The sequence below is a fragment of the Oenanthe melanoleuca genome, chromosome 20 (assembly GCF_029582105.1).
Source record: "Oenanthe melanoleuca isolate GR-GAL-2019-014 chromosome 20, OMel1.0, whole genome shotgun sequence".
Taxonomy (NCBI): domain Eukaryota; kingdom Metazoa; phylum Chordata; class Aves; order Passeriformes; family Muscicapidae; genus Oenanthe; species Oenanthe melanoleuca.
Window position 1 is genome coordinate 9,900,929 of NC_079353.1, and position 27,010 is coordinate 9,927,938.

Sequence of the window (27,010 nt, forward strand, 5' to 3'; positions counted from 1 at the left end):
AAATTATGAAATAAAGGAATATGCATGCTCTGTTGTGCTCACTTTTGATTTCCACACCAGGTTGCTTCAGCCACACATAGGAGTTTTGCAGGTGACATTACCTGTCTTGGATGCAGCATTACAAATGGATTAAAAGCACTTTGCTGGAAAAGAAAAAAAAGGGAAGGAACTCAGCAGAGCAGAAAAATAAACATCGCTCTAAAAAAAAAATCTATCTACAATCAGAAATAAATTACAAAGGAATTGAAAAAATATATATTCCAAGGAACATTTAGAAAAAAATTAGATGTTTAAAGTTTTACCTGACCATGGAAATAACCAGTGTTCCTTCAGCTGATTCATTCTCAACAAAACTGTTCTATTTTCTGTCACCTAAAAATATCTGTCTCCTTTTTGAAGAACTGATGAAGAACCTGGCTCCTTTCTCTTCTCCCAACGTGTTCCAGCTTGAAAACATCAGAGCTGTGATGCTGAGCTTCCCTCCTCAGCCAGAGTGTGAACAGCAAGGATAGGATTTCTCCCATGTAGTTTTAACCACTGAAAAAGTGGGTATCAAGTGCAAACCACCTCTCTTGGCACTTTTTACCAGCAGTATAGAGAGAAAAGCCTTTTGGAGGTGCCCCTGACTACTGACATATAATTTAGACTAAATACCTGTAAGTAGGTGAGATGGATCCCACCCACAGAGCTTTCTTCTTTCTTGAGGCCAATTAGATATAAATGCTGCTTCACCATGATCTAATTTCTAAGACTTTGAAACAAGGCTTTCAGTCAAAAATGCAAATTCAGTGAAAACCAGACCTTTTTGTGGGAAAGGGCTGGTTTCTGATTCCGTCTTTAAAAGATATTTAGAAGAAAACAATAGGTGTGGTTTCTAAATTTTCAAAAAGCAAAATTTTCATTTTCTGTTTGAAACCAGTCTTGCGTTTGAAATTCACATGAATGTATAGTCATTTAAAAAAAAGGGTCAACATAAAAAAGGAATCATTCCACTGGCCCAGCCTTTCCCCTGATATTTAAATCACAGATCTGCAAAGAAATTTCAATTTTTTCCCTTTCATCTTGATATAGATGAGGAAAAAATCCAATCAAAACTTCAAACATCTCTTTGGGAAACAAAGGCTATTTCCAATACAGCTTTAATGCTTCATCTCCAGCTGAATCACCCTGTGTAGAAGGGCTGAGGTGACTGCAGTTGGGTTGAGGGAATCCTGCTGCTGCTGTTTTCCACTCCTCTTTAGCTGTTTGGTGCCCAGCCCCAGCACTGGTTGTGGGACAAATGAATCAGCCAAGCACCGTGAGAGCTGCTGGTTACAAACCTGAGAGTAATTTGCTCATGCTCTGAGCCAAAAGGACTTGACCCAAGTCCCATCTGGGAGCCAAGCAAGCAGGTCAGCAAGGAGCAGAGCTCCAGCTCGAGGGCCAATAAACCCTGAACAGATACACAAGACCAGAAGAAGATTTGCTTTTCCTGTGGGTGGGTTCATGCTGGCTGCACCCTTGGTTTCAGCTGGCCAGAGCAAAGCTGTCCTGCTCCTCACAGACACAGTTTCCACACACAGTGTGCTGCAGTGCCCTGGGAGCTGTTGCCACCCCTGGGCACAGGCACAGGGACACCACTGCTGAAAAAGAGTTGACATCTCAGCATGGAACTGAGCTGTCCGGCAGATGCTTTTAACATCAGAAAGAGGAAACTGTTCAGGAAAAAAGATGCAGACCTGGCAAGTTCTTCTTTGTGGGGGAGAAAAGAAGAAGAAGGAGAAATGGTGAAGAGTTTTGTCTTTTCTTCAAATGGAGAGAGGGCAGAGGAGGGGCACTGGTTGGTGCCTGAGGACAGTGTTGCTGATGTTGCAGGCTGTAAGTTTTGGGGGTAAATGCCCCATTCCTGCACTGAGTGCAGGGCTGTGCTCCCAGAGTTCCCCCTTTCCCTATCCCCAGGCTGCAGGACGTGGTGTGCAGAGCAGCAGGGGGATTTACACCGGCCCCACGTGATAGCCAGGAGCACAGAGAAGTGATGCTGACAACAGCTGTGGGGTTCAGTGCCCTTTGAGAGAGTCCCCAGCTCCTTCATCTACCCAGAAATCTCAACCTTTATTTCAGTAATTGAGATTGTAGGGTGATTTTGCTACAGAGAGGAACTTCAAAATAGTCATCATGTAGATTCCAAAACCAATATGCAATTACATGGAGTCTATTTTTAACTGGGGAAAAATACATTTTTAAACCAGTCTCAGTATCTTTTGATATTTGTAATTCTGGGGCTAATTGTGTTTTCACTGGAGTAAGTAAAAGACACACAGATCAGCCCTAGAACACCAGACCTTGTTCTCATTTCCCCAGTGGGCCAAGCATGGGTGCAGCCAAAAATACAAGCAGAACCCCTCTGAGAGAGGAATGGGATATTGAAAACAGCAGGAAAATGCTTAATTGTTTGTCCAGTATCTTTGAGATGAGCACTGTTCACCCAATAAAGCCACCCATCTGCCATCTTGGATTTTCCTGCTGATTTTTAAGCAATGTCATTGCAGGCTTCCTAAGGAAAGCCAGACCCAAAGCTCTGGGGGAAGGCTGTCTCACAGCTCACAGTGCAGCAGAGCAAGAGGCTGCCCCAGCCAGGCCAAGCCCTTGGATGTTCAGACCTTTTCTTCTAAAGGCAAATAGCTCACTGTGAACTGTTATGAGCTTCCAGGTTTGTGGAATACACAAGTGGGCTTAGGTCTTGCTGCTCCTACACGAGATAAACTCCTGATGTGGTGATCTGGGAGCTACACACAGTCTCTGGTTTGTCTTTCACAAGGGTGCAGCTCATACACTGGATCCCCTTTGCCTCCATCCTGCTTCTCTTCCCTGCCTCCTCTGCATTTGCTTGATGTGTGGGAGCACTGGTGTGTGCATGCACAAACCCAAGGCATGTGGATGAATTATAACTGGACTAAACATTTGAATGCTATTTCAAAGAGAAAGAGCCCCTCCCTCTTGTCTGAAACCAGAAAGAAACCAGAACTCTGAAATCAGGCTGCAGAGCCCTGGTGGAATAGCAGGAGTCCTCCCTTCTCCAGGATGCTCTGAGCTCAGATCAGTGTCTGCCTGGGTTACTGCAGGCTGGCTTCCAGGGATGGAGTCTCTGTGAGCTCCACTTTTACCTTCTGACCTCCTGATTCCCTTTTACTTCTTGTTTCCATCAATGGTGAGAACTTTACCTTTCCACTCCATGGAGTCCACACCCAGAAACTCCAGGCAGGAAGGGGATTTGTTTGACAATGATTTGGTGTGGTTCTTCATGGCTCTAAGGGGACTTTCCCCTCAGATGTCTAAACCACAATTTTCTCTCCTCTGGAAGAACCAGGGAAAAGCAGGTGGTTAAGAATTTTCTGGGTTAAAAGCATTTGACCCAGCCTAGGCTAGTACACATCAGTGTGGCTGAAGTCAGAACAAAGGCCATGAATTTTTTTTGATTCATGGGCTGTATGAGCAGGGGAATGGCACAAGACAGACTGTCCCTTTCCTTCTCTCAGCTCACGTCAAACACGCAGAACATTGGCACACAAGTAAAAAGGTTGCCTTGAAATTATATGAATCATTCTGAGGGGCTTTGCCCTACTTTGCCTTTTCCAAGTCATCTCTAATTCCTCTTCAAGGTATCACGTGAAAGAAAACCACAACAGACTGTGCCATGGCTTGCTCAAGTAACTTATTTTTATCCAGCCGTGAATATCTTCACTTCCCTCTTTTCCATAGATCGATGGCTCTCCCAAAGAAAAAAAAAATAAAATAAAATAAAAATAATAAAAAAAAAAAAAATCTTTCTCCAACAGAACTCACTCCAAATTTAACTGTATCTGCACTGATGGCTTCTTCAAGAATCAAATAAATTATTTGATCTCATTTTTCTCAAATGGGGACATTTTTATCAAGAGATCACAGAGAAAGTTCAGTGGAAAAAAGCTTTTACCTCAGAAAGTCTCTCTTGGCATCACAACTGCTCTCATGCCTTTGTTTCCAAAATTAAGCTGTCCTGTACTGAGCAAAATCAGTCAGTTTGCATTCAGTTTTTTTTTCCATTCTATTTTCATACAAATTTAATTGCTTAGAATTTTAGCTGGCAGGGGCTGCATAAAAATCAGTGAAGGTATCAGTAACTGACCTCTTTGCTTTTTAGAAAAATTAAGGTATTCATGTTTTCTGCTCCTTTTTAATGTCATCAAGGAGCCAAAATAGTTGATTATATTGTAAAGATATAACATGTAGTCATATAAAAAAACAGGCATAGGAAGAAATGACAGTGAAAACTGTGTGTGCTACCCCAGCAGGTAACATGGGCTGTGACTGCAGTCAGTGATGGGCCAGGGAATAAAGAAGTAATCCATGAATAAGGGTTTTACAGCCTTGACTGAGAGAGAAATGAAACCAGCCACAAAATAAATATGCTGGAGAGAGGAAGATTTCTCGCCATGCAGAGCAGTGGTGTTCTCCCAATAGGACAAGGAGCAGCAGAACTCTTCACTTCTTTTCAGCCAGGTCTTCATCCTTGTTTAAGCACACACAGTACAACTGACAGCAACTGCCTGTGAGCTCCCCCCAGCCCTGCATGTCTGTACTCTTAATGCACAGTAAGAAGAAAAAATTGATTTTTTTTTTTTTTTTTTTCAGTGTGCCTGCTCTGAGCTAACTGGGAAATGAGGAGTGCTGGAATTAAGGCAAGCAGTCATTTTGCTGTGCAGTTTATTACATTTAAGCAATTTACTACCAACACTTGATGAATCCCCTGTCCTCCTCTCCCATAGCAGACACTTCTATCTGCATCCTGGCTTGAGAAGGAGACAAATCTTTCAGTCTTCTGACTGGTAGGAATCTCTGAGCAGCCTGGAGTCCTGGAGCTCCCCAAATGTGTGTTCTTCCTCTAAGGCAGGGACAAAGCATGGCCCCCTGCTACAAGTGACTGCTCAAAATTTCATGTCAGGCACCCTCCTTTAGTGCAACATCATGCTCTTCCTCTTTTATCTGAGCCCAGAGCAGGTCCAAACTGGAACTTCAAACATACAACCAACAGATGTTGTGAACATCAAGGGCCACAGAGGGCGATTCAAATCCCATGATCCCAAAAGAGGAACTTGCTTTGTGAAATTCTTTCTTGCATATACCCACAGATACTAGAAATCTCACGAGGACAGCCAAGCTGATAACATTTCCCCTGTTCAGAAGGGATACTTGCCCAGCCAGAACAAATAAGGGCATTTTAGTAGCTGCAAACATAAACCAGAGCCCAGCTTAGCCACACAACTGAAATGCTGCATCTCTGCCTAAGCACAAACCCCAGCTGGATCCTGCAGGCACCTTCTCACTCACATTCAATTCTAGCTGCTGTGAATTACTTCTCTGACCCATATTTTCTCTCTCTGTACCTGGCAGTTCCACTATGCCCACCCAGTGTTCAGCTCTTGGAGACATCTGCAACACATCAGCTAACTTTTTATTAAAGTTTTTATTGCTCACAAGGGGCTATCTCTTTTAAGGGAGAGGTGGGGTGGATTTCTTTTTCCCCTCAGGCTGCCGAAATACACAAATATTGTCACATTTTCTGGGGCTGTTTCAAAATAAATAAATGAAGCCTGTGGGCTGGGCAGGGATGGAGATTTACAGCTGCAGGGTGTAAAATTGGAATCCCCATCCACAGCCCCGCCGCAGGGCTGCTCCCCTTGCACAACATGCAAAGGAAGGAAGTTGAAAGGAAGCAATTTATAAGTTAGCTCTGAGTAATCCAGTGATATGGTTAGCAATGCAGAGGTAGAAAAGCCTGTATGACAGAGTCAATGTACGTGGGCTTGTAAATCAGGGCTGAACGGGAAACCAAAGTGAGAAGAAGAAATGCTGCCCAGTTTTACCAGGGAGCATGTGGCAAGATCACGGACAGCAGTAGGTGCATTAAATAAAGGGACTAGGGGAAGAAAAGTAGTTTTTTGTATTTTATGCCTCCACCTCAAAAGTCACAAAAATGGACAAGCAGTGTTTTCCATTACTTCATAATTTCCTCTGAAGAAGGCAACTGCTGCAGAAGAAAATGATTTTCTCCTAAGAGCCAGTCAAAGAAGGAGGGGACATATTTACTTATTCAATAGGCAGAGTCCTGATTCAGAGATAATAGAAGGGTTTTATCCTGTAATTTTGCTTATCACTCTCCTTTTTCAGAGTTCTTAATAATGAACAGCTTCAGGTAGAGCAAAACACTCAGAGTCACTCAGCTCCTGTGCTGAGCTTGAATAACACAACAACTTTTTCTAGAGACCAAAAATATTTAGTGAGTTTTTCCCGATGACATTTGGCACTTGTGTCAAATTAACTTCTTGGACCTGTTGATAATCAAAAATACCATCAAGCCTAAGGGTAAAGGCTGCCTGTGCTTCCTATTCTGTATTTTTTTGTTTGTTTTGTTTTTAAACTGAAAGAGAACCACACCTCTGATACATGCTTGAGTTTTGATAATCCATAAAGATTCAGAAAAGGTTTGGGAAATTTATCAAAACATAAACTTGAGGCTTTTCAGATTTGGCCATCCATATTTAGTTTATTCCTTTAGACATCTCCAGCTACCAATTCCTACACATTTGTTTAGAGGAATAAGTCTAACACCAATGCTTCTGTCTCCAAAGATAAAGTCCAGCACTTAGAGAGGCACAAGAAATGTAAATTGAACAGAGAATTTGAAACCATCTGCTGAATTTTTATTTAATTAAGGCCTCATCTGCATTTGAAACACAAATTAAACTGTGAATTTAAATGAAAAAGAGATTGATGAATAACTTCACGGGCATCTGAGTTCTGGAACAAGAGGGCATTGTCCTTATTTACCTTAATACACTCAGAAATTATGTTATTCAAATTAGAAACACAGACTTCTCTCTTCAAGAACAAGAGCATCGATACTTGGAGTTAATCAGAAACACTCAAGAGCAATAGATGTGAGTCAGTTTATTAGAAAAGTTAGCAAGGAATTGTGAAATGAGCTTTGTGCTCCATATGTAACATATTTCACAGAACTTTAGGGAAGTTTTGAGTGCACAGCTCTCCCAAACCTCCCAGAGATTGTTCTGAGGAAAATCTTCCTTGGGTGCAAATCTGACATAATGAATAGAAATAAGGGTTTGTTATGAAGGACACAAAAAATAGCAAGCAAAAGTGTAATCATAAGCAGTTTGGGGTTGCATGGGTCTTTTTGATTTTGCCAGATAGATTCAGTCTGAGCACGGAGAAGTTGCAAAAATTGAACACCCCAGGGAGAGTGTAAGGTTGAAATCCCAGCCTAGCTGAGCAGAGCAGATCCATCCTGAAACTCAAGATTTCCTGGGATCTCTCCAGCCACAGAACAAAGGATCCATCTCATTCACTGCTGCACCAAAAAAAGGAGTCTTTTGTGTTTTTCAGAACAGGGCTTGCACCCATGCATTGAGAAATCTCTCCTTTAACCTGGCATGAGCTGCAGCGAGCCTGAAACTCCCATGAGCTGCCCCATGAAACTGATGAGACATTGGTTTTCTCTCACAAGCCCCAGTGGTGAAATGCACCCATTTCAAGTCACACTTTTGCTATATTCAGTTTTTGCAGTCATGAACATTTCCCTGACCCCACTGCCCTGCAGAACAGAACCAACTTCATTACGGTTAAGAAGATCCAAAATGTTGCTCTCTAAATCTTCTCACACAAACCAGGCTTAAGTCATTTGTATAAAAGAGGCTCTGCAGACAAACAGGCATACATTTTCAAAATGTAAAGCTCTCTTTGGTTGTCAAAGTGGAAAAACCCCAGGGTGTTCAGCCTGACCTGTTCTTGACCACACAGGCTTTGGAACTGAGACAGCCTTGCTCAGCTCTGGGGATCTTAGCTCGTGATTTCAAGGGAAACATGAAAATGGAGGCTCAATCTGACCTAAAGAAGGTCTTGTCCTAAAAAATGAAAACCAAATCCTTCATTTTTTGGAAAGAAAGAATGTCTTAACAACAGTGGGCCTACATCAGGTGTTTCATTACAGAAGGTCATGTGTGAACCTATTCCCCTTCCTTTGACAATTGGGTGGACCACCATACATGCTGGAACTGTACTAATATAAAAAAATTAAAGTTAAAGTCCCGACCACACTAATAGTCCCATCAGGGAACAGCGATGAACTCACAGTGTAGATGATAAAAAGAGCAGCTGTAGCAATCTTATATTCATTACTTGTGTTTACAGCCTTCTGCAAAAATTAGGAAGCACTTTGCTTCAACACCCAAATACATGTAATTTCCCCCCCAAATAAACAAACATATTTTTAAAATTATTTCTCCCAAAATTATTTCTTCTCAGAGTCAAAACTTACCTCAAAATGCACAGAGCACAGACACAGCAGGTTGCGCAGAAGCCTAAAATTCTCCTGTAAGTAAATAAAACCAAATAACTGTAATAAAAAAAAAAAGTTAATTCTAGTCTTTTGTTTGTTTCCATTGTAAAATTGCCATGGGACTCAGGAAATATAGTAGTGCTTAATTTTAATAGTTCCATCATTGTAGATTGGCTGGGTATTAATTGTGTTAATGGTGATCATACTGAATTCATTTGGTATTTATTGAGAGACCACCTGTGCACCCATATGGTTTCCATCATTATTTAGGAGTAGTTAATGGACCCATTAGGAGTTAGCAGAAAGATGTGGGCTGGCAGCACTTCTCGAGAGTGGTAGAAACATTCTGTTGATATCCATTGCATTTTGAGGATTTTCCAAAGAGCTATTTGCTTCCCACCAATTTTCTCTCTCTTTAAATTAAATATATATATTTTTTTTTTCTCATCTTAGCTTTCAAGAACTCCCAGAAAAATTAACCCATGTTTCTTTGCCTGTGACAAATCTGAGGGGACAACCTTTAGCCTTTTGGTTTTTGCAATATATCTCCTTGCATGTTTCCTGCGTGGCTCCCTGGGGGAAGCAGGACAGAGGAAACCTTCCAGCACCTCTGGTGGGTGGGTGCACTCGTGTGCTGGGGGAGAGGATGGGCAAAAGGGGAAATGTTTACTGGGACTCTTGGCCTGCAGTGTGACAAATTTGCCCACGCAATCTGTAGTGTCAGTTGTGCAAGACCAGAAACCTGTGGTGGGGAGGGGATGGTGGGGGAGTCACATGCAGGGAGTCAGCCTGGAGTGTCAGCAGAGGAGAAGGAAGAATGCTTTGGCTGGGTGTGGTGGTAGCCAGGGCTGCTGCTGACCGCAGTGACCTCCTGCTTTGATGCACCCTTCTGAAAAGGCACTGCTCAGGCTGCACGGGCTGAGCAAACACGCCAGGGGCTGGGGCAAAGAATTTCCACTTTTGGGGCCTTGACAATGGGCAGATGGAGGAGCATCTGTGTAGCTTCAGTGCAAAAGGACAGTTACTTTGTTCTAAAAGTGTTCCTTTCCCCAGAAACAGGGAATATAGCACCCCCCACACATACTTGAAAAATCCAGGCTTATTTGCTGGGCACATCCCAAACAATACAAGGCTTATGCAAACTTTGCTATGTGCCAGTGTCCAGCTGTCAGCCACTTTCAATAACATCTGAACTTCTTGGCCAATTGCAACCAAATTCAATAAAACAGCAGAGCTCCCAAAGGTTTTTTTTACAAAATGGGGGGAGAGGATAGAGGAAGGGGAGAGAACCCAGCTAGTGCCCTTACAGAGCACAAGGGGCTCAGTTTTCTAGTTCTGGACAACAGATACTCTGCTCCTCAGTGAAGCTGTTTTCTCTCACACAGCTATCTGAAAGATTTCTTCCTATGTTTAAAGATTGTCAAAACTCTTTCCTTCTCACAGACATGCTTTTCGATGGAAGAAACATTGGTCTCCTAGATTTCAAGTAAGACAGAAAGCCACATATTGCAAAGAAACCTAAATTCATTGCTTGTCTTGCTCGTGGAAATACTTCTTTCAGTAAACAAGGAAGAGACTAAGCTTTCTTCTTTTTTTTGTTAGGTAAACAATTAAGTTAACAGTTATTCATCATGAGTATATTCACAATGTGAATGAGGCCTGAAACAATAATTTCTGCATGTAGGGAATATAATCAAGGTATTTGTGGCATGACTCTGGTGATTATTCATACTTACACTCACAACCTGATGCTGATAAATGGGGCTGTGTCCTCACAATCACACCTTTGGTATTTAAAAAGTCACTTTTCTGTAGGGTAGGAAGCCAGGCCAGATTTGACAAGGATACCTTCTTTCTCTAAACTGTGTTATTTGGCCTGTTTTCTTAACAGCAACTAACAAAATAGATACCTCTACAGTAGCATTTTCACAATCCCCTTTGAAGGAATTCTCCCAAATCTCTTAATTTACTATGCTTAGATTTGAAATGACATTTTTTGGGGGGAAATTTCAATCAAAAGCAGTGCATTCAAAGAACTTCAAATGCTGATAAGCTCTCAGTCCAGTGCACTGGATTAGATTTACTGCAAGATATCTCCCAGATATGTGGGATGGGAGGTCAGATTGCCATCCCCAGCAGTTTAACTCAGACTCACCCCATCATTGCTCCTCCAGCATGGCCTGGGTTTGTGCCCACATCAGCTCCCTGTGGAGAGCAGAGCATGAGTACTGAGTGGGTTATTGCCCTCCACAACTTTCTTAAAAACTCCAGATATTACAATGTTATTTGCCAGGTTTTAAGAAAACTCAGTTCCATTTTTTCCTATCTGCTGCTTAAAAATAGAGCAGTGCTTATCTGCTTTTTGTTTTGTATATCAGTGATGTAAAATGCTAGCAATTGGAATTCCATAATGCTGAGAAGAAGGGAGAATTTGATGGCTTCACAGCAAAATTCATAGCTGTTCAGGCTTCTGAGCCCTCAGCATGGCTGTGCCAAAATCCACTCATAGATGGTTCCTCATTGGGCTGCTGTGAAGCAAGTTATGGTTCCAGATCCTGCCTGAAAGATTCTGCCTTAAAGAGAGGAGAGCCTGATTGACACCCTGCTTATAAAAACTAGGGGCAAAACTAAATGGGAGCTCCATAAAAGCTAAAACACCTTTGTGCCTGGGAAAGGTTAAGGTAAGTTCTTAAAAAAATGGAGGCAATCCTGAGCTAACACATTCAGTGAAAAGAGGACTGCAAAAACATGCAAATGTTTTCTGGTGGTTTTAGTAAAGAACTCAATATACTGAGTCCAAAGGCTTGGGCTTGGCTGATTGCTACAGAATTTAGTGGCTTCTTTCTGAAATGGGAAAATTTGAAATCAAAATGTTTTCTGCCATAAGTTGTCTTTGGTTCTTCAGATTTCTTCAGTCTCTGATATATTCCTACCTCCCTTTCCCTGCCATGTTTTCCTCTCAGCCTGTCTCACCGGTCTGTTAATGCTTCCTCCTTTATGCTTTCAAGCTTTTTCTAGTCCCTTTAAATAAAAGGACCTAAGTCACAAACATTTTTAATTCCAGTATCTTCATGCTTACATTTTTTCAATATCAGAATAACTCTCCTTTATATTTTTCAATTTTTCCCTATTTGCATCTTCTCTCATCTAATTCTAGGACTCCTGCTGTTGTTTAGTCTACTGTCTTTACTTTTCCTATCTACTTTGCAAAAACACAATATTAAAAATTATGTAGCTGTTTTACATTGGAAAGTTTAGCTTCTCTGTGGCTCCATATATGTGAAACTTCTCTGTGCTGTTCCAGTGCCACAGAATGATGCCAAATTTCCACAGGGTACTCCTGTTCATCTGAACAGAGCTGTGCTTGGATCTGCTAGCCCTGGTCTAGCTGTTGCAGAGCAGGAGGGTTTTAGGAAATTACTGCTCAATGTGGGTTTTTTCAGGTGTTCATTTTCTTACCTTTCTCTCTAGTGTGATGAATCTGTGAACAAGGGCTTTAAAACCTACTGTCACAGTGGAATCATTTCACTGCCTGTTATCTAAAATCCCTCCCTCATCCTACAGCTGAGGCTGCACTTGAAATCCAAACACCTCCATGCCTTATCTACTGCTTTATTCTGGAAAGGACTGGAAACAAAGCAACTCTCTGCTTTTAAAAGGGTTTGAAAACCTCTTGCAACATCCCTTTTAAGCTAAGATGAGCAGACAGTGGATCCTCTAAAAATTCCCTCTGCAGTGGCTCTCAAGCAGCTCCATAAGGCACAGATCCATCAGATCTTCCCTACAAATGTGGGAGTCCATTCCATAGCTAGCATCTTCCAGGGTGCTTTTGGGGTGTAAACACCATAATGAAGCACAGGATGATGAACAAAGCTTGAGGAACAGCAAGATGTATGAACCAGAAAATGAATTCCCATCAGCCTTTGATCCTTAACCTGTGTGCTAAAACTCTACAAAACTCCCCCCTAAACCTAAATATCTCATTATTTATGATTATATATTTTAATGGACTTCTACCCTTCCCTCCCCTGGGTACAATTTGTGTGGCAAAAAATACTGTGAGATCTGTTCTGTCCCCTATGTTTTGGCTCCCAGGGAACTGAAGAACCATGAGAATGTCTGATCTGATGTTATTTCAGCCCCACAAATAGCTCCCTGAGTGATTCAAAGTGCTTGCAAAAAGAAAAAAAAAAGTAAACACGAATACCTGGAATGAAAATATAAGTCCCCAGAGCCACACACACACTGAAGTTTGTCAGAGCAGGAAGGACTGACAATCCAAGCCCTCTTGGTGGTGTCCAATGTTTCTGAAGGGTTCTCTGGGTGATTTGTCCATGCTTAACACCACTTCAAGGGGAAGTGGAAAGAATTCTGCTGTTCCTTTCACTCAGCTGCTATGGCTCCTCTTCTTCTCTGAGACCTCAGCAGAGACTGAACCAGACCTCAGGCTTCTAAACCATGGAAGCTGCCCAGCTTTGAGCAGGGTGCAGCATTTTCCTTCTCAGTCCTCGTGCCTGCAGGCTGAAGGATGGCAGGAATCCCACTGTGTGCTGCCCTGAGTGAGCAGTGCTTTCCCTTCTCAGCACTGGGCTCACCACTGTGTGTCCTACACCTGGACTCAACCCAGCTGCTCCCAGCACAGCTGGTTCCACCCCACCCACTTCAGAGAACATCTCCTCTGCCCCCACCAGGGTATGGCTGTGCAGGAAAAGTAATTTTGGGGAAAACTTGTGTTCCAGCCTCAGGAAAGATACAACCACTGTGTCTCCTTCCCCTTGCACTTGAGTGGAGAGTCCAGCAGACACAGTGGGAGCCCATCTCAGCTCATTATGGTGCAGACCAACACAACTTTTGTTGCTCTGTGTGGGAGCCACAGGTATTATTTTCTGTGGCTGTGTAAACCAGCACACATTAACTATAAATTCTTAGTCATCTGCAAGGGATGTTATGCCCCCTTCATTCATTACCTTATTTTTAGGCTTTATTCTCTTAAAAGAATGAATCTTAACTTATTTTTACATGTGAATGTGTGAATCACACATTCAGTGAGGATTGAAGAATCCATTGACACAAGAACTCTTGGTTCTAAGGCAAGGGGTATCTAAATGTCATGGAATTGAGAGCTTACACTCTGTGGCACAGCAGATTTCAGCCAGTGAGTATCCAGTTTAGGGTAATACTGAAAAGCCTGACCTTGGTTTTACCCATGCAGCGTCAATGCTTCGGTACAGAACAGGAGTTATTTACAGTGGTGCCCTGGGAGGGATGGGACCTACTGGGACTTTTTGACTGCCAGTGATGCAAACAGACTGTTTGGGTAGGAAACAGCACGCCTGACCACTGGGCTGTAGGTCATAATACCCAAGATACTACTGACATTTTGGTTGTGCCCATTTGCCCTTAAAAACCCTTTAACCTCCTTGTCTCTCCATCCAGCTCTTGGCTGTTCTTGGCCTGGGCACAGCTTGGCTGCAGTGATTTTATCATCCATACTGACCCAGGTGATCTCTAAAATAATAAGGTTGGTCAGACTCAGAAGTGAATCTGGAAGACAGCATGTATTTTTGGGGAGGAAAAACCTTTTGGCGAAAAAGGCTGTAAAGCCACATTTCAAATTCACTGAGTTTCCAAATAATTTAGGCCCAGATTTTAAGCTCAAGCACATCTGGAACAATAACTGCTCTAAGCATGGTACATGTCCTAGAAGAAATTATTTTAGAACTAAATAATTATAAAAAAACCCCAAGCAGAACTAACGCTCTGGCTGTTCCACAGAAGCAAGGCAGGACTGCCACAAAATTTGGTGCCAACAACTTTGGAAGCCCCAAACAGTGTTACATAATAATGACAAATATCAAACAAACTGAAGAAAACAAAGATAGGGGAAATGCTGCTCTCCCTTCCTCTGTTCCCTCCTCTTCTTTTTCTGGCCCACTGCTGTGTAAATGACTCCAATAAACCACGAAAAGAGCAACTTGCCAGCAGCTGGCACGTTGGACCTGGGCAGATGCCAGCCATGGGGCTCACACTGCTTTGGAAACATTGGGGGATTTTAATATATAAAGTACATATGTCAGTCTGAATGGCTGAGTGAGCCACTGAAACCAAGATAAGCAAAGGCAGTACTTAGCATGCACTGCAGGTTCTCCAGATCCTGTGTCCCCTCCTATGCCAGGCTAACTCCTCTAATGAGGTTCTTATGCAACTTTATTCCACTTACAGAGAGCCTGAGTCCGTCTTCCAGTAAGCAGGAAATTTTCAGCTGACTATGGAGACCAGTTTTTGGTCATAGATTTGTCAGGCAAAAGGAGCTGCATCATTTGGCTTTCAGGGCCCCAGTCACGAAGATTCCTCTGTGCAATAAGAAATCGATTTGAGTTTTCTATGCAATTAGATACAGAAATATGCCGTTTTCTTATTTGTGTCTGATTTATCCTGTGGAACTCTCTTTAGTGAGATGACACTTGATGCTTCACAAAAAGGGAAAAAATTACAGTTTCACCTAAAGAAATGCTTGTGGCTAACAAGCAGCAATAAGGGCTGAGAAGAAGAAAGTCTCTCTGAACCACTTGTGTAGTGGTGAGAATCCTTCAGGGAAAAAGGGCTGAAGATGAGGCAGGTTGGTATCATCATGCAGAGGAGCAAAACCTGTGTGAATCTTTCTGGCTGCACCCTGTCATCAGGTGTTTCATGGGCCAGGTCTTGAGCACTCCATATCTTGGAGTCACACTGACACAAATGTCACTTTTTTGCTTTTCTGACCCCGCAAAATGTCTTTGAGGATTTGCTCTGTGCAGGCATTTGGCCATGTCTGAAAAGAAGACTCTTCAGGAAAACAAATTGCTTTCCTGTGTCTTAACTAGAGCTGGAAAATGGACCACAGACTCCAATTCACAGACTAAACATCAGCACATATCATTTCTCCAGTTGTTTTAGGACTCTCATCAGCGACAAGGAATGGAAAAAACGTGTGAATTGGGTCATTTCCAAGTTAAGTGATTCACTCCAATAGGATGTTGCACTTCTTTGTCTCTCTTCTAGGAATCACGTGGAACAAAACCACAAGAGGCTGCTGACTTGCTGTGGGGTGGGGGTGGGAGGAGGGAAAGAATAAAAGTGCCTCTTATTTTAGAAAATACTCATCATGCTTATCTTCTTCCAGGTGTCTCCAAGGCCTGTGGAGGTTTGACAGGATTCCCAAGAAGGAGAACTTTTACCCACAGCTCTGCCCCATTATCTCCCTCACACATAACAGAGCTGGAGGCTTGTGGTGGAGTGACCTCAGCATCCTTGCGAAAGCAGTTTGCTTGCATTATTCTCCCCACACGTGACTCCATAAGAAACACCACTCCATGCCTGGTTATTTTTTCTTAACTCTTTCCTCTCAGAGGAAAACCACTGGAAAAATTCTGATACATGCTCTTCTGTCTGTGGAACCCATGTTGGACAATTTCTGGTATTTTCCCATATCAGTGCCCTCCAGGGTGGAGATTTTGCCCCAGCACTCTTGGGGCAGCACTCTTGGAGAGCAGTGCATGGTTGGAGCTTGTGTGAAGGAACTTTGCTGCTTTTTGTTGGACACACTAAAGACACCTGGGCTCCAGATAAGGTTCTGTGCACAGACAGAGCCCAGCACTGACCTCATGGTGCCTGTTTGCCAGCCAGAACACTCTGGCTCCCCTAAAATTCTATTATTGGCATCTGAGTCCTGTGTTATGGGTGCAGGAAGGGAGCAACAGAGTTTTGGATGGAACAGATTTTTTCTTTTTCTAGAAAAGCTGAAATCCTGGGAGGGCATTAAATGGAGAAGTCCTGTTCTCTTTAAATTTCTTTATCACGTATATGCTTTTTTCTTACAACACTGCTTTTCCCCTCCTGCTTTCTTTGAATAGAGGTACTGGGGCAAAGAGTAGTTAGAGGAGTTGTCCTCTCCCTCCCTGAGCACTCTTAGCTAGTGGGAAAAGCAGACCAACTAAAGTTTGTCACCTCCCACAGGCTCTGGACAGAGAGGGGAATAGCTTGTAAAACTGTCTTCCTGCATGTTTGCAAAGCACTTAAGGGTCTGATTGTATTGCTACAGTGCTGATAATAAATATTGTTAAAAATGAAAGCAGGAAGAAACTGTTTACTGGGTGCTCCATGAGAAAGGCAAAGTTGGCTATGGCTGCTTCCAAATGCGTGGAGACTGGGACAAGGAACTGCGTGTGCAGGGTGGTGCTCAGAAAAGATTGCTTCTGAAATGAGGATGCATGGGAGCAATCCTTAATGTGTTTGTTCCTGATTTATGTACAACCTCTCTCACACAGAGAGACCCTGTCCCATTGAAGGTCTACAGAAGTCCCCAGGCAGCAGGGATCCAGTGAGGGGGTGCCACAGGACAAGTCAGGCTCACATCTGACGTGGCAAGCAGCACAATGAACCTCCCCAGTGCCATGTAGGGGAGCTTTGCTCAGTTAATTAGGTGTGTTCTGGAATAGAGATGTTCCCTGAGTGACAGCAGGCTCAGACAGGGCGCTCCAAGCAGCAGGCAAGTAGAGCCAGTAAAAGGATGGGAACACACAGAAACTTCTCCCTGTGCAGGAGGAAAGTGTTCCTGCCATGTAATAATGGAAGTGGTCATATTTCACGAAGAGTCCTCATTTGAACACGTTAAAGCTTGTTGGTTCAAACCTGGATGAAGTCCAGGTGTTTCAGAGGGCTAAACCATCACCCCTCCAAGATGCACTGCTTGTGGTGTGGGTGCAGGGCTCACAGAGGGGTCCTGGAGGCCACAAAAGCTCTGCAAGTCACGGTGCCACCATGATCTGTCCTGAGCCAGGGCCCTCGCTGGCTGCCAAAGCTGCGTGTGATTACGCAGCGTGGACACCTCGTCAGCTGTGAGCCCTTCTGACTCACCCCCCTGAGAGTCTAATGACAGTTTGGTTTGAATTAGCTGTGGGCTGAAGCCAAAATCCTGGGTCTGAACTTCCTCAGATTTTGGGAAGACTCCAGTCTGGATCCAAGTGCATGGCTGTAGCTTACTCAAAGATTGGAGCCAAACCCTGGATCACAACGTTCCCAGACTATGGGGAAGCTCACAGTCCATCTTTGAAGCTGGGATCATCACAAGGATGAAATACTGCCATTAGGGTGGGATACTCCTTGTTTTTTTTCCATAGCTGATGCACTTTAGCACTGCAATTGCACCATTTCAGTTCTTAAATGAGATTAAAGATGAAAAATAAAAGATGTATTTATATTTACTTCACTTGAAAAAAAGACCTTTATTTCAATAATCCTGTTGGATAGACAAGAGGCATTTTGGCTTCAAAGCATGATGGTTGTGCCTCATTAAAAGGATTTGAGATGGAATTCTCAGCAATACCAGCAGCACCAGAGTATGGAGGAGTTATGAAAGTGTCACAGCGAGCACAGCAAGAGCTCCTTGGGCTCATGCTACCCCCGAGCTCACCCTCAAAGCAATCCTTCAGAGAAAAGGAAAGGGCTGAAGAGTAACAAAATTCCACTTTCAAGCTGCTCAGAAGACACGGTGTGAACAAACAGCCCCGGAAGGCGAGATGCTGCAATCTGCCAGAAGGTGTCAATGGGAACGTCTGGAACACTCTGAGCTGTGTGAGGGCAGTCTCAGCCCCACAGAAGGTGTCAATGGGAACGTCTGGAACACTCTGAGCTGTGTGAGGGCAGTCTCAGCCCCACAGAAGGTGTCAATGGGATGGTCTGGAACACTCTGAGCTGTGTGAGGGCAGTCTCAGCCCCACAGAAGGTGTCAATGGGATGGTCTGGAACACTCTGAGCTGTGTGAGGGCAGTCTCAGCCCCACAGAAGGTGTCAATGGGAACCCCTGGAACACTCTGAGCTGTGTGAGGGCAGTCTCAGCCCCACAGAAGGTGTCAATGGGAACCCCTGGAACACTCTGAGCTGTGTGAGGCAGTCTCAGCCCCACAGAAGGTGTCAATGGGATGGTCTGGAACACTCTGAGCTGTGTGAGGGCAGTCTCAGCCCCACAGAAGGTGTCAATGGGATGGTCTGGAACACTCTGAGCTGTGTGAGGCAGTCTCAGCCCCACAGAAGGTGTCAATGGGATGGTCTGGAACACTCTGAGCTGTGTGAGGGCAGTCTCAGCCCCACAGAAGGTGTCAATGGGATGGTCTGGAACACTCTGAGCTGTGTGAGGCAGTCTCAGCCCCACAGAAGGTGTCAATGGGATGGTCTGGAACACTCTGAGCTGTGTGAGGCAGTCTCAGCCCCACAGAAGGCTCTGGCAGTGCTGCCAGCCCCAGGTTTACACACTTCACTTGACACCTCTGCCTTGTCCTACAGATGTTGAGCTGTGTTTCGGATGGAGCCCCCGACGGTACAGCTGTTCGAACACATGTGCATTTTCCACTCAACAAACCGCAAGAATAAGGCAGCAGGGTTACAACATTTGGATCCTAGGGCTAGAATGAGAGAAGCAGGAGAGGTGTTTCTTTGGGAAATCTCCGTAGTTTCTCCTGGAGTTTCTCTCTTTCTGATTTTATTCACTGACTGTTCTGTACTCAGGCCATGTGGAAGTAAGGGCTGATTGATATTGCAAGTGACAACTGAGGCCTTGAAATCCTTTCTTCAGTTCATCTTCAGGAGGTGATAAGCCCAGAGCATTTTGCTAGTTCTACAGAAGTATTTTACCTTTTATTTTCAAAAATGCAAAAACGCAAAAACGCAATTTATTCCAGTTCCTGTTATGAATAAATTAGAGTCTTCCCCAATAAAGGAGTTGAGAGAGGAATTATTACATATGTTCAGAAGAGAAATATTTCCTTATATTCTTTTCCCTTTTGCCATAATAGAATATGAGAAGAGATGGTTATGTTCCACCAAGAGTCTTACCACTGACTTTTCTTGTACCAATAAACTACAGAAGTTGGGGACACTCATGTGAATGATTCAATAAAATAAAGTCAGCCCCAATATGGGCTTCCTAAGGACCATGAGATCCCAGGCATCATTATTCTCTCATTGCCAAGGGCATCTATTGCAGGTACCTTCAATTATTTGACTCCTGATTTACGTCAGTTGGTTTAAGGTGATTTGCACTTCTTTTTGCTCTGATCCAACATCTGTTTTTTTGAAAAACAGATGTGCACAAATCAATCTGATTAATGTGCTTGATTCTGCAATTACTGCAGGATAAATCAGCAGCACACTAAAATCAACCTGGTATCAAATTCATGTTCCTACACCTTCAGCACCCAGCCTGTCTTGACTAGGGTCTCTGCTCTGTGAAACTTCTTTAGGTACCAAAGGGCCAGAGAAAAATCCTGAGTGCCAGGACTTGGAGCAGTTCAGATGATCTGATGTGGAGTTATCAATGACGGGGCTTCAGTGAAAAAATTCAGTGCCTTTAAAATGGCTGCAAGTTATCATGTGTGTTAGCAGGGCAGAAATATCCTTTTCTCATTTACTTACACAAGCTTCATAGATATTACTTGATGTTGTTAGGGCAAAATAGAAATAATATAAATATAAATTTAAAATATTATATATATATATATATCTCATATGTATAATATAAAATATAGACTGACTCAAGTAGGATACACCTTTCTTAAGGTGCTGAGGGATGCAATGGATTGTCTGTTGGAGAATCAGTCTCCATGCTCTGTAAATCAGCTGGAAGTCCCAGCACATGTTGCTCTCTTCTTTGAAGATCTTGCTGCTATAGGAGGCAGAGTCAACATAGGAATTAAAATTAAGAAGTTTTCTTTACAGATTGGATTATGACTGATTTTGTTGTTCATATGAAGGGAAACGTGAATGGGAAGATCCACTTGGATCCTCTGCTGGTGTAAGGTGCCATTTGCACCACCCTGTGCTGTGAAAATCCTCTTACACAGGGCTTGTGGGGTGTCATGTTCTGCATCACTTCTGAGTGAAGCCCACTTTGTACCCCTGCCTTCCATCTCCTCGTGTGGGTGGGAGCTGGGACCCCCTCCCGAGCTCGGGACAGCTGATGGTCAGCACTGCTGGTGGCAGCAGCCACTTGTAGCTCTGGTGCTGGTGCTGGCTCTGGCTCCTAATTGATCTTGGTGTCTGTATGAGGGGGAGCAATTAATATGAGGAAAAAATGAGAAAGAATTTTTCACCTTATTCATTCTGTCACAGCTGTCCTTCATCTCCTGCAATGTGGGTCCTGCCATCAAAATTCCAATCCAGATACAAACTTGCATTTTCCCCAAATCTCGCTTTAAGCTGGAATCCATCGCCTTTTTTTTTTTTTTTTTTTTTTTTTTTTTTTCCCAGCTGAAACCTAATAAATGTGCTCTATAAAAAATGAGTTTGGCCAACATCTGGAGGCAGATAAAAATCTTCCAAGCTACTGTTCCACAATCTTAGGGATCATTAGTACTGCAGAATGTCTATACAGAATATTTATCTTAAGTACGTAATAAAATGAAAGCTACTGTGCCAAATGCAGAACAACCTCTGATGAAAAGAAATGCTTCACATCAACATCAAGCTGCAGCTTTTCTAGCCAAAGAGAATCTTTTCTCTAGCCAAAGCACAGAAACTTGTAGTTACAAAAACTTAACACTAAACACAGGGTGCAAATTTATTATTTTAATTGTGATATTTCATCACTGGTTAGTTTAATGTCTCTTTCCCCCTTTTTCTTTTAATCACCCTCCCCCTCTCCTTGGGATGGTTTATCGCTTGTAAATTATTTGTCACATCGTTGTAATTCTATCCAGATCCTTAACTTTCTAATCATGCATCTTTTATGGGGTCTCCTTTAAAGAAGCACTATAATTACTTGCCAAGGGTCCCTGTAAATTTTATCTGGCTGTAAAATATTATACTTTAATTATTTGAAAAAAAAATAATTGGAAATGTTCCCTCTGAAAGGCTGCAGGATCAATATTGAAGGAGCAAGGCACCTTCTGCAGCCCTGCGTGGGTTCCTGCTGCATACCTCAGAAACCTTCAAAATTCTTCCACTTCATTCAGTGACATGCAAAAGTATTAATGGGGAAACTGGCCTTTGATTAATATGAAGAAAGTACTTATTTCATGTTTTTGTAGTAAAATACACCAAGATGACAAAGATACTCTCCCAGTCCTTTTGTAGGAGGCACAGACACTTCACTCCCAGCTTGGTGCAGTTCAGAGTAGCGCAGAAATGCAGAATAAACTGCAGATGCAGAAATGACTCCAATCTTCCTCATAGGAAGTTAAGTCTTTTAGGGGAAAGATTCTCTGTTTCTGTGGAGACTTTGAAATTTTCATCTTGTTGATTTGCTTAATTTCATTAGCAATAAATATAGAAATGCTAAAAACACTTCTACAATTATTTCCTATTATCAGTAGGCATTTGTGACTCATTTCTGTAATCATTTATTTTACAAACTAGCAACTTTCATGATGCAGTGTTCCAGAAGTATGGAGAAATGAGGCACATGACAGTGACCTTAAATGGTTTCTGGAACAAAGTTTCCCATGCACTATTAAAATAAAAAAAGGTTTGCAGTTAGTTTCAGGCTGGATGTTCATAAGGTATGAATTATATCTCGTACTCCTCACCAGCACTGCAATTAAGTGTGCGCATAACTTGTGTCCATTTCTGGTAAGTTTGCATTTCTTTAGATTGCTGGGCTGAAATATGAGGGAGTTAAAGGATTTGGTCAAGGAGCATGGTGAGGTGGAAGCAAAGTAAAATATAGATCTCACCTCAGCTCCTTGTTCCTGGGGAGCACTAGGGGAGGTGCTGAGCAGGAATGACATTCTGCTTAATCTGTACAATTCCTCTTATCCTATGAGAACCTGTCTGTTCACTGGCTTTCCAGGTTTTATCCTGGCAATATCACTATTATTTCCCTCTAAACAGTACCAGATAAGACTCACCAGTACTTAGACAACTGGAACTGTGAGATCCATGTGTGCTGAACAGACAGCCCTGCTCATTCCCAGGTTTTTGTAAATAATGACTAAAAGTACTTTTCCTAAAGTAATTTCTGTAAAAGCACAGCACTGCTAGTAAATTGTCCATGCATGCACAGCAGCAGGTTTTGCAGCAGGCTTTGGCTTGGGTGTCAGTGGCATTGGCAAACATCCCATTTTAATGTAGAGTCCCTGTGCAGCATCCCCCTGTGCAGGTGACACTCTGTGCACAGATCTGTCACAGATGAGGTGCTGAGGGGGCCAGAGCCCTGTGTCACAGCACAGCATCCAGGAGATAAACAGCAAATATCTCTCATTCATGACTCAGGCCAAGTCCAGCAATGATTTTTAATGATTGTTCATGAATGGCACAGACCTTGATAGTTATTTTCAGTGGTTTTTGACCATCAGAAACCATTCAATAAATATCTCTTGTAAACCACACATGAGTAAATACAAAGTTGGCTCAACATACTGTATGTTGTTGCTATTTTTAATAACTGGATGCTGGCAGAAGGCAGTGGTGAGAGTGTTTAAACATGGATATAGCTCTGGATGGTTCAATTATTCATTTCAAGCCAAGGTTTCAACTGAAGTAACCTTCCTACCTGTAGGCAGGTTGTCCACGAGGACGTCTGTGTTTGTTTTGTACCCATTCCATATTGATATAGGCGAATAAAGATACTGTAAAGGCTGAAAAGCATAAAATTTATCAGCTAGCAATTAACAAGACATGCTGCAGATGTTTGAAAAGAAGTATAAAACTGATTTCCACAGCCTGACATTCGGTCCTACAAGGGTCCCTGGGGACTTCTCTGCTGTTGAGTCAGCTCAGGGGTGAGGTTCATATTCCAAGACAGCTCCCCAAACCCCTCACCTGTGGAAATTTGCACTCCTACTCACTTCTGCAGGGAGCTGACTGTTTCCTCAGTTGGAAACTCAAGTACCAGGTTTTTAGTCCTTCAGAGCTGCCCCTTCAGGCAGGGAGAGTGTCACAAACTGAACTGAAACAGGTTTCAATCTGGAGATTAAAACATTGTCAGGAAAGAAAGGGGAAAAAAAAAGACACCATAGACAGAGCTATCCTGCATCCTGAAGGACAGGGCACAAATGATGAAAATAGTTGGCTTTTTGGAGCCACCTGCAGCCACCATCAACACTTGTTTTCACCAGGCAGCACTGACAGAACCAGAGGACACAGTCTCAAGCTGCTCCAGGGGAGACACAGGTTGGATATTAGGGAAAAGTTTTTCATGGAAAGAGTGATCAAGTACTGGCATGGTCTGCCCAGGGAGAGTCACCATCTCTAGATGTGTTTAACAAAAGACTGGATGTGGCACTCGGTGCCATGGTCTAGTTGAGGTGTTGGGGCATGGGTTGGACTCTGATCTTGAAGGTCTCTTCCAACCTGGTGATTCTGTGAATTCTGTGAGTTCCAGTTAACACCAGCACTCCAAGTAGCCCTTTCCCTTTGATTCCTCCAGCTGGGGCCAGCGTTTCTGGGCTGGGCTGGGCTGGGCTGGGAGCTCGTCCCGGCGGGACGGAGATGCAGGGATGCTGCAGGGCACGGAGCAAACACGCTCCCAGCTCGGGGGGCACACGGCATCCTGCGGGCTGCCCGGCAGCTACAAACCGGCTCCACCACGTCAGCTTTGCAGCCAGGGATCTGGGGACCTGCTCCTTCCCCCTGGCACGTAGCTGGTGTCTGTCACAACCAGCGTTTTCTTTGGAGGAAACAGGGAAAAGGAATTAAGTAAAGGAGCAGAAGTAAATTCTGATTTTGGTGCAGGTTTTTGCTGATTTATGGCTTGCGCATTTCAACAATTACTTTGTAAGTGGTTCACAAACTGTAATAGTTTCTGGGAGTTTAATGATCGGTATCTATAATACTGAGAAATGACAGTAAAATAAGGCATGTCCTCAAATTGTATTGCTATAGGCACACAAAATGGAGTCTTGCAGGATATAGATTAGTAGAAAAGCTATAACTGCTTTCCTTCTCCCCCCTTTTTCCCATGTATGACTATAACTTCTGTTCTGAAGAGAATTATACCCCATAGTATCCCCTTTTTTAGATCTCCTCTACAGAATAAAAATCTTAATTTTTTCCAATATAGTAATATAAAAAACCCAATTAAAAACAAAAAAGGCACTTTTTACTGGACTGAAAACAAAAAGATTTTCTTAATGGTGATGACCTAACATGTGTCTGGAAGCTGCCAGGGCCAGGGTCACAATCTCCCATGTGTCACCTCAACCTGATGTACAGCATTCAGATATATCAAGTGCACAGCTTGAGCATGTGGAATTATTACATGTAATCACAAAATGCTAATTGGTTACTAAGGCAAGCTGTATCAGATGAAATGGAAAACAAACCAGAAGCTGTTTCTCCAAGGCTTTTAAAGATAAAAGCGTGGCTAAGCTTGGGTAGTTAGAACCAATAACACTCAGATATTCTCTTTGATCCCATATTCCTGCCTGTCCATTATGAAACCATCAATATTGTGTGAAGGTTGGAGGGAAGGTGTAGGCTCTCTGAGGACTGGCCAAGTGCTACTTTTGCATCTCTCTCAGCTCCTCTTTCCAGTGTTTATCTTCTTCAGTGATTCTGATACCACAAACAGGGGCAGCTCACATCGAACTGGAGGCAGGGAGGGGAAAAGAAATGAGAGATGTTTGGTGGGGAGGACACTGCCACGGGTCTAGGCCAGACTTCCCAGCTGGGGATTTCCTGGAACACTACACCTCTAAGTACTCTATTTGCCTCAGGCAACTTCCCTCCACATAATGGTAAAGAGAAACACTAAATCAACAGATACACACATTGGCTGAGAATTCAGTGAATGCAAAAATCATTCCATGTCTGGGCCTTAAACTGTGCACAAGTTATTAGGAGGACAAGGCACTGATAAAACAGTAATGAAGTCTCCCACCCTCTGTCCTTGGCACCCTGGAATAGGTGAGAACTTTCTTCATTTATCTGGGGAGGTGAATATTGTACATGTGTGTAGAGTGTTCCCTTAGATATCTATCTGTTTCAAAAGTTTAGGAAAATATCAGTAATGCCTGGCAAATGATTCCCATAAAAAGGTTGTCACAAGATTATCTACCAGGCTGTGGGGATGGAGGAGGTAACAGCCCACAGGACATGTGCAATTAGTCCATGATTAAAAGTTTTAAACACTGCAAAGCATCTGAAAATTGGTTGGAAACATGAAACTGTGGACAAAATGTCTATGGATGGAGTTCAGAATTCTTTTTGCCAGATCCTAAAATCAATGAGGTGAGGCAATAAGTTACATGATGTCACTGATTCCTTCTGCCTCTCTGAAAACAGTAGAGTTTGTGCTGTGGAGAGGCTGCAGCATCTCTCAGCTTCCATGGTGCCAACACTGCCTTTTTTAGGACAAGGAAACCCCTATCTGAAGACAATGTTGTGCAGAGGAAAGGGGCACAGATGGTGCAAGAGACTCTCAGTGCCTGGTTCCTCTCAGGGCAAGCCTGGCCTCAGGGATGAGATGCCAAACCTCAGGTGGCTCCTACGGCTGGCAGTGGGTATCAGATGTGGTTGTTTTGGGGGACTCTGGGGGGACCCTCTCTTGCTCTGAGCTTTCAGAGCCATTGCAAGGCTGGGCTCCCCAAGGAGCAGCCCCTGGCTGGTGCAGGCAGAGGAGGAGCAGAGCTGAGTGTGCTGTTGCCATAGCAGGGGAAGGGATCTATGGAAACCCCTGAAAGGGCATCACTCCAGGCAGTCTCCAAACAGCAGGACCACAGACAGTACCAGGGCACTTACAAGGCACGCTGTGAAGCCAGGATAATTTCAATCCATTTAGCAAAGTGCTTCCAGTCCTCGTTTCAGAGCAGGTTAAAGGAAAATAGAGTAAGTATTGAACAAACAAAGTTGATCTGTACCTACAGCACTTCACTCAAGAAAAAAACTAAAACTATATGACTGTTGTCTGCTCTTTGTTTTTTATTTTTCTCTCCAGCAAAATGGCTTTTTCTTTATTTTTTTTTTTTTTTTAATTCTTGTTTGTTTGTTTGAAAGATTGCTGCTGTGTGATGGTGAGCTGCTCTTACACAGACTCACTAACCCAAAAGGCACAGGTGAAAATCATGGGGTAGATATGCCAATACCTTATGGCAATAGCAGACAGTTTGGTAACATGATATATATCTGTGAGTAATCACACCCTTTTCTCCTCACTTAGGGTGGAAAAGTGCCCTTGAAAATCGCTTACTCTCCCAGTAAAACATACAGGATTTGTACTCTAAGGGACAACACAAGAGTCCAATGAATCACTGAAATCAGGAAAAAACTGAGTAAGGTTCTTTGAATTTGTCCTTTCCCAAACAGAGATTGAAGATTGAGTTCTTAAATCTTTTCTTGGTGTTGCATTATGCTGTGTCCTTGGAAATATCAACAAGCCTAGCTAAATTTGTTCTTGAGATTTGCAAACAGGATGAATTTTACTTTTGAGCCTAATATATTTATTGATCTATTTTTGTCTTCAGCCACTTACATTATCATAGTAGTCAAAAGCATTATGACACATCTGCCCAGAAAGGTTCTGCTGAATGCATCATGAAGGGACCCCAACTGCTTGCAGAGATGGCAAATGCTTTGTTTTCTCAAGAAAATACTCATTGCTCATTTTCCAGGAATTTTGGACAAGATCATCTTTCATATTCTCTTTCCTGGGGAAATCCTCCCTGGATA